At 37.6% G+C, this 12,880-nt stretch overlaps 1 protein-coding gene across 1 annotated transcript in view; it reads right to left on the minus strand.

Annotated features, from left to right (window-relative positions):
- Nucleotides 1-12,880, minus strand: part of LOC120413590 (uncharacterized) — a 142,413-nt gene that overhangs the window by 127,030 nt on the left and 2,503 nt on the right. The window lies entirely within an intron of this gene.

Raw genomic sequence — 12,880 nt, forward strand, 5'->3', positions numbered from 1 at the left:
TCTCCTTGCGGCAACAAAAATTTCCACCCCCGAATCCGATCTACGATCTGCTGCCCGTCATCACCATAACCATCTCGCACCGCGCATTCGCGAGGAAGTGCGACTTGGAACTGTTTCGCACACATTCCGTATTAATACGGCTCACAGCTGCTGCCTGGCCTGTTGAGCACGCGATGCCTTGGATCACGCTGCCAAATCGGTACGGTCTGTAGTCTGGGATCTCCGTACCGTTTACCGTGCCGTCGTGTGCCGCGGTAGTGTTCGGATTGATGAACGCGATGTTTATATAATACACGCCCGAACCGTCTCTCATAATTATAAAAAAAATCCACTTCTCAAGGTTGCCGGTAACTGCGCGCTCGCGTACAGACGGCGAACCTCACATGCACGTGGTAGGGTGACCGTAGAGTTTGGAAATTCGAAAAAAATAACGTTATTAAAAATCTTTGAAAAGTTTTCTAGAAGGAGTGCCCAAAGAAGTTCGAACAGATCAAATATTTTTAGTCACCCTAACAGACTGCTGTGGGCTTCAACCCGCTTCTTAGTGGACCAACCCAAGTCCCAAAATTGGGGTGGTCACACGCCGGGAGGAGTTGACAGTTGCAACGTGGTGCAGCCTCTCACTTCTTCTTGATGTTTTCACCAGAAAATTGTCGCGTCTCTTGAGCGCATCGTGTGCTTGGTTAATGCGTAATCGTTTATGTGCAAATGATGTTTTACAATAACTTTTATGACTGGCGATCATTCGCTTGCTCTCGCTAGGTTTGTCGTACCGACTCTTCAGCACATTTGTCTGTTTGGGACTGATATGATATTTTCAAATGCGAATAGGGTCATTTATTTCCAAAGTATCGTTAATTTTAAACGAGGTTGAATTATTTTAGTGTTTAATGCTTTGAAGGGTCCATCAATAATCAAAGATCTAATTATTATTTATCAAATTTGGTGGGGCTGTTAATACAGTGGACTCTCTCATTGTCGATATTGAAGGAACCGTCGACAGCGAGAGTTATCAAATTATATAACGAAAAATCAAAGCAATCTATTCGAAGGGACTGAACAATTTATTGACAGCTGAAGCAATATTGATATCAAGAAGATCGACAGCCAGAGAGTCCACTGTACTATCAAAATAAGCAAGAATCTCGATTTTCGTCCAAATTGGAAATTTTTCAATAAATTGTTCAGTCCCTTCAAATAGCATGCTATGATTTATTCGCTCTATAATTTGACATCTCTCGTTCTCGACGGTCTCTTCAACATCGATACAGAGAGAGTGCACTGTATTTTCAAGCTTGGGCACTATTAAAAATTGTGTAAAATTGCAAAAATCGCAAAAATCAAACATCGGATTGGATAAACCTCGAAAACGGTCACTTTATTAAAATTTGTGTGAAGTACTTCCGATATCAAATCCGGGTTTGCATCTAAAAAAATACCGTTAATTGGCAGCACTGTTAAATATTTGGCACTTGAATTGATCAAAAATTACAATTTCCATGAATAATGTTTGTCCGAAAATAGTTTTTGTTTTGTTGAAATGTGATATGAGCAGTTCTCTACGAAATCGGTCTTTTTTTCTTAATTTTATTTTTTTTATCGCTTCGCTAAGAGACGGTGATTTTAGCGGATTGCAGACTGGATTTCGCCATGTGATTTGATGATTGTCTAATCCCCGTATGCCTAAAGAAGTTATTTTGCATCATTAGTTCGTCCATATAATTTTCCATACAAATTTACCAGCTGTCCATACAAAAATGATTTATGAAAATTCAAAAATCTGTATCTTTTGAATGAATCTTTTGATCGATTTGGTTTCTTCGGCAAAGTTGTAGGTATGGATATGGACTACACTGAAAAAAAAATGATACACGGTCAAATTTTTTTTGATGATTTTAAATTTCACTTTTTGTCAGTAAAACTTGATTTGCAAAAAAACATACTTTTAATTTTTTCCATTTTCTGGTATGTTTTAGGGGACATCAAATACCAACTTTTCAGAAATTTCCAGAATGGGCTAAAATGTTTTGTCTGAGTTATTAATTTTTCAATCAATACTGTTTTTTCAAAAAATCGAAATACTGGGAGAAAAAAATATTCAACTTAATTTTTCGATGTTAAATCGAATTTTCAATCAAAAAGTACTCTAGTGAAATTTTGATAAAGTGCACCATTATCAAGTTACAGCCGTTTTTAGGGAACTTTTTTGAAAAAAGTCGTGGTTATATATTTTTTTAAATAAATGCCTATATTTGCCCACTTTTGAAAAAAATATTTTTGAAAAGCTGACAAAATTCTCTATATTTTGCTTTTTGGAACTTTGTTGATACGACCTTTAGTTGCTGAGATATGGCCATGCAAAGATTTAAAAACCGTAAAATTTATGTTTTGATGTAGTTTTACCTAAATAAACCCACCATTTTTTAATGTCGATATCTCAGCAACTAATGGTCCGATTTTCAATGTTAAAATATGAAACATTCGTAAAATTATCTGATCTTCTCGACAAAAATATTTTATTTTTTTTATCAAGACTAACATTTCAAAAGGGCGTAATATTGATTGTTTGCATACAATCTTGAATGGACAAACCAGTGACCCAAAGTGGCATCATTGATCATAGGGTTTAAGACAGGCCTGCCCAACCATTTTAGCTCAATTTTCACATTTGCCCATTTCTTCATGGTTAATGTGATAGAATTGGTTCTTAGATGACATAATCTTGATTAAAAATTTAAAACATATTTTCACGAGTCGTTTTTACCTAATTTTTTTGTCAAAAATAAATCTGGCTCCTGCAAAAATATTTTTTCAAGCTTTTGGCAAATTTATGTTTACCGATCATCTGATAACCGATTCCATCAAATTAACAATGAAAAATTGGCAATTGTGTTTTTGACAATCAAAACTGTGAAAATTGAGCCAAAAAGTTTGGGCAGGCCTGGTTTAAGGCAAATTAAAAAACTTGAAAAATAAAATTGAGAAACAAAATGCTGATTTCTGCTCATATTCGTAGCTCTTGAGGACTTGAAACCTCGTTGTAGAGTTCAACAACCTAGTAAATCAAATCAGGAAGAAAGCTGCAAACCAGATCCAATCATCTGCTGTCAGGTAAACGTTTACTCGATCATCGCCAGCAGGCAAAAAATCGGCTCAAGCAATCCGTTTTGGACGAAATCATGTGTGCTGTACAAGCCAAGCCACGTATGAGTTCTCCATATAGTTTAAACGCTCTAAGCTAATGTGCACTGAATACGATCTGAGTGCTGGTAAAACTAGTAGCTCTGAGATGATGCTGAGTCAAGTCGAGTACAGGCATCTGATACGGGAGTCCCCTTCAATGCACGGAATCGTGGGGTGGTCATTAGACATGCTTCTCCGGCGACCGTGCCTGATCGCGCGATAGATTGCAGATCAACAGCGCTGGACGACCAAACTGCCGCGATGAGATGAAGCTGGCGGGACAGACAACTAGCTGACGCTTGTCAATCAATAGCCATAATGATGATAGTACTTTGGCCGCTGCTGATGACGATAATGACGAGGGAGTTGAAGTTCAGAACAACTGTTGCATGCAAAACCCGCTGTTCTTTGGGCGGCCGGGGAACTTGTTGTGCGGTTCCGTTGGTCGGCAAACGCCGAGGGAGTCGCAAAGATTAATTTTCTGCATTCGAGCCCGCCGCCCTAACCGAGAGCAGTGGCAGCAAGTAGCCGGTTGATTACATAGTTTTGCTAGTCTGTCTTTACGCCTAGAATCGTTAGAGAATCGCGTGAATTTACTTTTTTTCCCACTTCAATTGAATTGATGGGGGTGTCCCGGGCTCCCAGGGTTGACCGGTGGGTGGTTAGCAAGATTGACGGTCTACCTTGTGGTAGGTTCGTAGTGACAGTATTTATGGCTGAAGATTTCTTTAATAAACTGTATGTTATGTATATGCACTATGATTGGATTAAAATTGGGAAATTATTAAATTTCCATTCAACGTATTTCCATTAAACGTCTCCACTGCCATTCAAAGTGTATCGCAGACATGCTCACCGCTGACCATTGGGCTCCAATGAGCACAATCTGAGCCTTGCCCCTTTGGTAGCCATCCGATCCGCTCGTGGATGTTCCAAAAAAAACCATCATCCCCAACCCAACACCACCCATATAAGGCTTCAATGCCGGTTCAACGTACTGGAGGCCGGCCGGCCACAGTGGTTCTGATCTTGAAACGATATCTCGCCAGTCGGCGCGCGGGACTCTTTGTTGATTCTTTCCACACTTTTGCTGGCATTGGCTTTCGGGGGGGCTGGGAACGTTCTCGCGCAAAGAAATGCAATTGAAAAATTAAAACGAGCTTTCGCCGGAGGAACAAACTTTCAATTATTCATGAAACGGTTGTTTGCCTGTTTATTCGCGCGCGCGCGCACGGCAACAATCGAGAGTTGTTGGCAGGAGTTGGTTTTGTGTGTATTTTTTTTTTGCCTGGCAAGAATCTATTACTTAATATAACAATGCCAGAACACGGTGCACCGTAAACTGACTGAGTTCTCAGCCGATAATTTTTAATAACTGTGATTTCACAGTGAGAACTGCTAACTTGAGCATATTTTGCGGTTAAACGGGCTGAACTGTTTATTTGCATTGCTGAGATTATTCTTACGGCAGATTTCAGTGGTAACTTCTGTTTCCAACGTATCACAGTGCTTTTGTGAGTGAGGAAACCTATATTTGCACGCATAGGTAATCCGCTCTTAGAGAAAACCTCACTCCGTACCATTTCAATCGATTTTAGCTACTTTGGACGCAAATGAAAGGTAATCAGTAGGGTTAGTGAAACATCACGATTTCGCGGACAGAGTGAAATCCGCGAAATTTTTGTTTTTCCGTGAAATCCCATGAAATTTTATGTTTGTGTGAAACTGTATCGATTTTTCTCAAAATATTTTATCAAACTCAAATAAGAATAAAAATAATCTTAAGAACTACTGTAGAATTAAGTGAGTGAATACCCTTTGTTTAATTACTAATATAAAAGGTTAGTGAATTTTGACGATGTGAAATTCTTGTAATTTATTAATTTTGTTAAATCATTATTTTTTTTAAATAAGGCCGTTGCAAATTACCCCCTTCAAAATTGGTCTGAAAAATCAGGAGGCAAAACATTTTTTTTTTTCAAAATCTTCAAAATTTTAAAATAGAAGTAATCAACTGAAAACAATGTAAAATGCATTTTTCTGCATTGATACTAATATTTAGCATGTTTGGGCTTGTTTAAAAATGTTTGGAATTTTTAATGAAATTCACCGCAAAAAAAACAAAATTTGTAAACCTTAAAAAATATTTTGAGTGAAAACATTTAAAAATATTTTGAATGGGCTAATTGTCGCAGAAAATTCAAACTATTTTACTAATTTTGGCTGAACAAGATTGTTGAATCTGGCTTTGATATGAAATTTAATAAAATGTAATCTAAAACAGAAGCAAATCAGTGAAAACTTTTAAGCTTTATTAGTCGAATATTAAAAAAGCAGCTCAATAAATTTTGTTTCAAAATATAAATAGAGCCCTTCCATAAACCAAGTGGAAACTTTTTTGAAAATTAGAAGATTTATTTTTGTGTCCCATTCAAATTTAGTGAGGATTTTTCTTTTTTGTTTATTGAAGAATAATTTATATTATAACGAAGCATAAAAAGTAGTTTCTGTAATTTAAACATACGATTTTGAGAGTAATTTTAACATTTTTCACGTTCCGCGAAATTTGCGTGAAATTTGGTGATTTAAAATTGAGGTCCCCGTGAAATTTGCTATTTCCGAGCGTGAAAAATCACTAAGCATAGTAATCAGTTAGGCTTTAAAGGAAAAATAGTTTCATGTTTCAAAAATATAGCCTAGCATTTGAAAAAGTGAAAACTTAAAATGCAGCAACGGAAAATTGTCAATACGTTAAAAATCTACTTTCAATTTAACTGCGATAACTTAAAAAATTTTAGCTTTGGCCTATGTTTTTTTGAGTGCCAAAAATAGCTGATAAAAATGGCAACATCTTCGAATCAAATATGTTTGCCAAATTTACATGAAGGCTTTGATAGTTGCAGTTGTAGTCGCCGTATGCAGTTAATCCTCTACAACCCTTCGATCTAAAAATTCGCCAAAAATTTTCAACCAATTTTTGATCTATAAAAAGCATTGGAAAGAAGAACTCTTAAAGTTTTAAAAAAATCTAAAGTTGGAAGTTTGACTTGTTTTATGTGCCTTGCCAATGTTTTAAAAAAATATAATTTATTCTGTTCAAATGACAATAAAGGCTCTGGAAGGCATCATTCCCGATAACCCATTTGGCGGCCATGTTTGTTTTAGAAAAACATTCAAATTTTGATTCAGAATGTTGTTGTTGTTAATTGATTTATTTCCGGCAGTTTTAACCTTTCGACCATTCGCTGCCCAGATGATTCAGAATGGTTCAATCAAAAAATGTGTCTGTCGCGGGTGACCATGCACGGCCATGATCGATGACGACCTACTTTTTCAAAACTTTTTTTCGTAAAATCGCGATAACTCGTGATGTTTATAAGCACACCCCTGATGTCTACATATAATTTTTTTTTGTAATTGTCTGCTCTACAACTTTGTAAAACATAAATACACTCTAAAAAATAACCCTGCAAAGTTAGAAAAAACACGAAATTTTAAAATGAACAATTTTGTTCTAAATGAAAAATTGACCCTTCTGAGTCAATGTAGAGTCGAAAAGTACATTAAATTTCCCATAAATGACATGTTCCAAAAATTTTTACAGTCGAGTAACGGAAAACGGGAGAATTTTTTAAAACGTTTTTAGTGTTTTTTCGATGAAAAATACTTTTTTTCGGAATTCTGAGTACGTCATCAAATCGGGCGTCTAATTTTACATAAAAGTCCCTTTGACACCAAATTTCTATGTCATCACCGTTTCAGGCTGCAAATTATTGAAAAACACCTCTTTTTTCGCATGTTCAAAAATGGAAGGGGTCGTACCGCCCCTCCGTCACGAGATATCAAAAAACGGACCTCGGATTCGTGATCAGGGACAAAAGTTACTCCTTAGGACAAAATTTCACGCAAATCGAAAAGGGGTCGGGGCAATTTTTCCCGATTTCGTGTGAGTTGGTAGAGAATTACCCATATAGTGTTTATTTTTTCATTTCAATTTACTATTTCTGGACCCTGAGTTCTGAACCATCATTGGAAGTCATTGCCCCAATTTCCTTAATTTCACTAGATTTGATTGATTCGAGTAAGTGAGGTTTGAGAACTCAAGAAATATATTTTTAATCGGTAGTACAGTCCAGACAGAAAATGCATTTGGTACGGTCATCTGGGGCGAATCGGGACTATAGTCTGAATTAAGATCATGAAATTTTAAAATCGATGCACTATTTTTGGTAATCTGTATCTGTTCTATCTGAAACCAATCAAACATATCCAAAGATTGTACAGTAACGATGCTAAAACAGCTGTCCATTGTGTCCTGATTCGCCCCAGATGACGGCAAGTTAATAGGCAATCAACCATTTAAATTTGACTAAAATGGGTTCGTAGAACTCGAATGTAATGTTAAATAGAAGAAAAAAAAATTTTTTTTTCGTGATTCGATTATCCGAAGTCTAAAACCATCCGGTAATCGAACTTTGGATAATCGAAACATTGAATAGTGGAGGCTTCGGATAATCTATTTTGGACTGTATGTGCCTTTGAATCACATTCTTTGATTCTAATTCATTTGAATTAAATACATCTGGAGCAAATTTTTATTTGACGCCAACACAACAAGTTTTGGATAGGAAAAGTTGATTTTCAATTGATGAAAAATGTTTTCAAAACGCATACTTTGAAAACGATGTTTTTTATTATTAATAAGACAATTGTTCTAGTCTATTCTTATTCTTGCAAAAAATTTCTATCGTCAATTCCACAGCTCAGCAACCTCAACCCAATAATTTTGAAAGCAAAACTTAATCAAAAATGTTATTCTCATCAGCTACCGTTCTCCGCACAAATTTGCATAACAGTAGCACTTCCCGATCTAGAACGAGTACCATTTGCCAAAAAAGATAACATCACCTTAAGGCTCGCAACGCTCTACCTTTAAGCCTCGCCCAGGGCCAAAATCCTAAATGGCCTGTCCGAAGGTACTTTCCAAGGCCGTTCAGTCCTCATACTCACATGTTGAGTTAAGTAGATAAATCTATTCCCCTCACCAGCAGTTCTGGCGATCGTGCCGTCGAGACTTGAACGCCCGTCATCGCGGATGTTTGATTAGTTGTTTAAAGATAATGACTTTTGGGTTTCGTTGATGGTTGGGTGTTTTGCACATGGAGGCACACACGCACGTAAGTACCAACCTTTCAAAGTTTGCCCGTGGTTACGCAGAACGGTTGCGCGGTGGGTTGGTCACGCTGCTGCCATGTTTGGATCGCCACCCTGTGGTTAAGGAGGTGATTCACGGATGCTCCTTGTTGCCACGTGTTTGGGGGAGATTAGGTAACATTGCTCTAGTAAGTGATGTACCGTGAAGGGAAGGGGTTTTGAAAACTATCAAATTTAGATTCAAATGTTTATGGTCAACTTTTTTTTCTGACAATGTTGTTAATTTGAAAACATTTACATAAATTTGAAGTAATAAGTTTGCGACAAAGAGTTACCGGATTCGCTAACAGGATTTATATAGGCGTGGCTGTATTAGAATTATAATACACTAAGAGTTCAAAGCCTCTGGAATGAGATATCTGAAGTGATCCTTGCAAAGTTCAGCTGGGAATAAAAACTTGAACATAGATTCTAAAGACACCCTACTTGACAGTCCTCCACGATCCCCCCCAAAGGAATGTTGTTGTTTCAATTAGAATATTTGCTGAACACAGCAGTGCTCGTGGCTGCTGATGACTCAACAGAATTAACAATGCTAATAGTTCGACGAAGAACACCGGTGAGCCTGGCAAGAACAAAAACCTCCGATTCTTCGATCTTAGTGGTCGAGATGATTGCCGTGACCGGCTCTCTTGGCTCTGAAATTATAGTGCGACGACAAGTGCAACGACCTTGCCGAAAGTTTGGGCCCGCAACTAATTGCGGGGCTTTCAGGACGACGTATTTGGAAGTGAGCTGAAGGTTGAACTCGTGGAGTTCTGGCAGGACCTGTGCGGTCGTGATTTCGCGCGCAAGATTATGTAAATATTTCTCAACACATGCGCGCTGCCGACATTCCCACATCATGTCAAGGTGTCTATCACTGGCGATAAAATGTTGCTGTTGCAGCCATTTGTTGGTGGTTCAGAGAGGACCCACCAGAAATTAAGTGCCGGGCCATCGCCTCATCACGGAGAGGTCCGAAACAGTTGTTAATTGTTTGATTACCACACCAGATTCCGCATTTGCCAACAACCTCAACAACCAAATTGGAGAGAGAAAAAATAAAACGCTTTGCACTTCATCCAGGGTTGAGCGGGTTCTTCCCACAACCTCTTTCCGAAATAATGTGAGATAATTCAACACTAAATTAATCGTTTGTTCAAGCGGCGATAGCAGTTTTGCTCCCATTATGCTGGAGTGGTCGGTAATTGCAGCCCCCCACCAATTTCGAGGTCCATCAAACCGACCTCGGAGTTTAGGAAATCGCGCGCAGTCACTTGGTTTCAGCAAAAGCTTAAACTCAACTCGCGGTTTATCTCGCCATTGTGATCTTAATGTTTCGCTGGCTCTACGTTTAACTTCGTATAACTTTGCAAAATGATCTTCGCCCCGTCCGTCCTATCTTGGTGTCGGGTGATGTCGAAAGTGATGATGCCAAAAGTGAGGTTACACGACACACATGTGGCCTGATGGGCAGGCGGACTCTGGAGCGGAAAGATCGAGAACACGAGATGGATGATGGGATGTGTGAAGCTGGGACCATTTATCGGTAAAGTTACCTAGTAAGAACTATCAAAGGACAGCTAAATTTCCCAGATGTAATTTCATTTCAAGAATAAATAGGCATTTTTCATCAAATTGAACACTTGACTTTCGACCAAATGAAATCAAAATCATGGTTCAGTGTAAATTGTAATGTGACAACATATTTGCGGGATGTTATCCACACATGTTCGCATAAAGATACAACAAAAAACAGGATTTCCTCGATTTTTTATTTTGTTTTTTTTTTCTGAAATAGCACGTGATTTTGAACCATACTGCATCAATAAATCAAAAGTGATGAAAATGGTTATGTTTATGTAAACAGGGATAGTTATTTTGTTATACAAATTTTGTACAATTTTCTACGAAATTGGCAGGTTACATGATTTTTTTGCATTAAAAAATACAAATATTGCCCATTATTGCTTGATTTTCAAAATGTTTGTAATGCGAATGAATGGTAAATTTTACAAAATTAAACCATTAGATCCCGAGATATCGTCACTTGAAACACTAAAGCTGGAGTACACTATCAATTTTCTCAATTTTGATCAATTTAAATGCAATCCAAGCACAAATCGTTCGCCCGTTTTCAAAATTGAAATATTAATTTTAATTAATTATTAATTTTTTAGCAAATTTTCTCAGATCTGTGATAAACATCACAAAATCAAAAAATAAAATCAATTTGTTTGCTCCATAACTTTGCTTTGGCGTTCCATATTGCGGGGTTTCTACTCGAAACTAGGTGTGCGAAGGCTTGAATAACGTCATGATTCGAAATCCGGACACTTTTGCTTCGAATTCCGGACACTCGTTTTTGCCAATGAATCGCAAAAATTTGGACTGAAATGTTAGTGAATGGCATTCCTTAGATCTCAAATAAGCTGTTAACATCAAAACAATCGATATTTTATATAAAAATTTGCTTTAATTTAAGGAAATCAAAGCCATAAATTTCTGCTTTGCCTTCCCGATGCTTTGGACGCGTATGAAATATTTCACGTGAAATGTTTCGCATTTTTGGTAGTGTTATAATTTTATTTTATTTAATTGTTTTGACATTAGCTACAGCGTTGAGCAAGTAAGCGGATGATTCTGGGTTCGATTCCCATCTGCTCCAACCTTCCATCGGATGAGGAAGTAAAATGTCGGTCCCGGCCTTGGTTGTTAGGCCGTTAAGTCATTCCAGGTGTAGGAGTCTTCTCCATGCCATAAGTACAAACAACACACCAAACCAAGCCTACTCCGGTGGAATCGCTTGCGACGGTTGGACTCACAATCCAGAGGTCGTCAGTTCAAACACTGGGGTGGAAGGTTCCTTGGAGTAAAAGAGGTTTGGGTGCTCTCCCCATTCAAGCCTTCGGACTCCTAGGTTCGAGCAGAAACTTGCAATAGAGACCACAAAAGACCCGGGGGTCGTTAATGTGGATGGTTTGATTTTTGATTATTTTTGCCATTAACCCATTGATACCCGAGCACGAAGTTGGTGAAAAAAATGTTGTCCGCCTCGGGATTCGCACTGACGACCTTTGGATTGGCAACCATCTACTTTACCGAGACAGCTTGTTTTCTCAGGGAGACAACTCCTGGAATCCCCGTCCGATGGAAGGCAAATCTCGTCTCTAAAAATGCCACAGGGGCCGTCTGGGATCGAACTCAGGCCAACTGGAGTGAGAGACAACCACGCTTACCACTTGCTTACCGCTACACCACCGCTAAAACAGTACACATATCTGTTATTTACCCTAAAATGATTTTAATATAAAAAAGTGTATTATATCAAAGAAATTTTGAAATATTTTGATATAAGGAAGGATTTTATTTATTTACTTTTCAAAAATAACAGGTTTTCAAATTTCATATTTCTAAGAATTAATATTTGTTCATGCTTCTCTGTGGCTGAAAAGTCTTTAATGCCCCCTAAAACACAACGAAAAAAAAAATAATTAAAATATGGTTTTTGGGAATTTCAACTTTAGCTTCGAGGGAAATAAACTTCAAAAAATATTTGTAATTCTAGTTGATTTTGATAAATTAGCTAAGCACACAACTTTAACAAAACGAGATTGCATTTATTGATAGCTCAAACATTCGTCTTAATTCGGCTGGTATTTTTCTAGTAATATCAAACGTTTTCAAAAATGACACAACCTGAAAGTTTGCATGTATGATTAAAATTATAGAAAGATATCTTTTAAGGGTACACAGCAACCAAGGAAGTTGTTGTCTTCTTCTTCAGGAATTGTCAAACTTACGAATCCAATCCTGAAAAAGTCTGATTAAAAAAGTAGTGAAACTTTGTTGTAAATAATTCTGTAGACATTATTTACTTAAGGGATGAATTAAATTAGTTCTCGTAGTTTTGAAGGTAATAAAAAGTCTGTAATATAATTAAAGGTTTAAAAGCAATGGTTGATATGCTCCGTTAATATTCTGATTCTGAACTCTAGAGTACCTCATGTAAGTAAAGTAAATCTTTCCCAGTTCCTGAGGGGAACACCCTTGAAGAGTATCGGGGCCGGCATTTACAAAGCGGATTCAGTGGCAGTTTCATTCTCAACTTAATGTTAACATGTTAAGGTTTATGTTAACATTCCATAGGTCGCCTCCCTAAGGTGTCGTGATAAGGTCCAGTTTGTGACGATACACTACCTTCCCTTTACTAAGCAATCGATTCCAGAAGGGAAAAGATCACCAGTTGTGTTGGTCCGAGCCGGGATTTGAACCCCGATCTACCGCTTACGAGGCGGAAGCGTTACCACTGGGCTACGTGGCTCGGTCATGTAGTTACATTATTTTTGACTAAATTTAGATTAAATAATCACTATGTTTACTAATTATGTTTAAAATTAAAAATTAAAGTGTTCCTAAACTTCGCTTCGCTAAGAGACGGTGATTTAAGCGGACTGGACTCGCCATGCTAAGTGATGATTGTCTAAGCCCAAGTTGCCTA

The sequence above is a fragment of the Culex pipiens genome, chromosome 2, assembly GCF_016801865.2.
Source record: "Culex pipiens pallens isolate TS chromosome 2, TS_CPP_V2, whole genome shotgun sequence".
Lineage (NCBI taxonomy): Eukaryota > Metazoa > Arthropoda > Insecta > Diptera > Culicidae > Culex > Culex pipiens.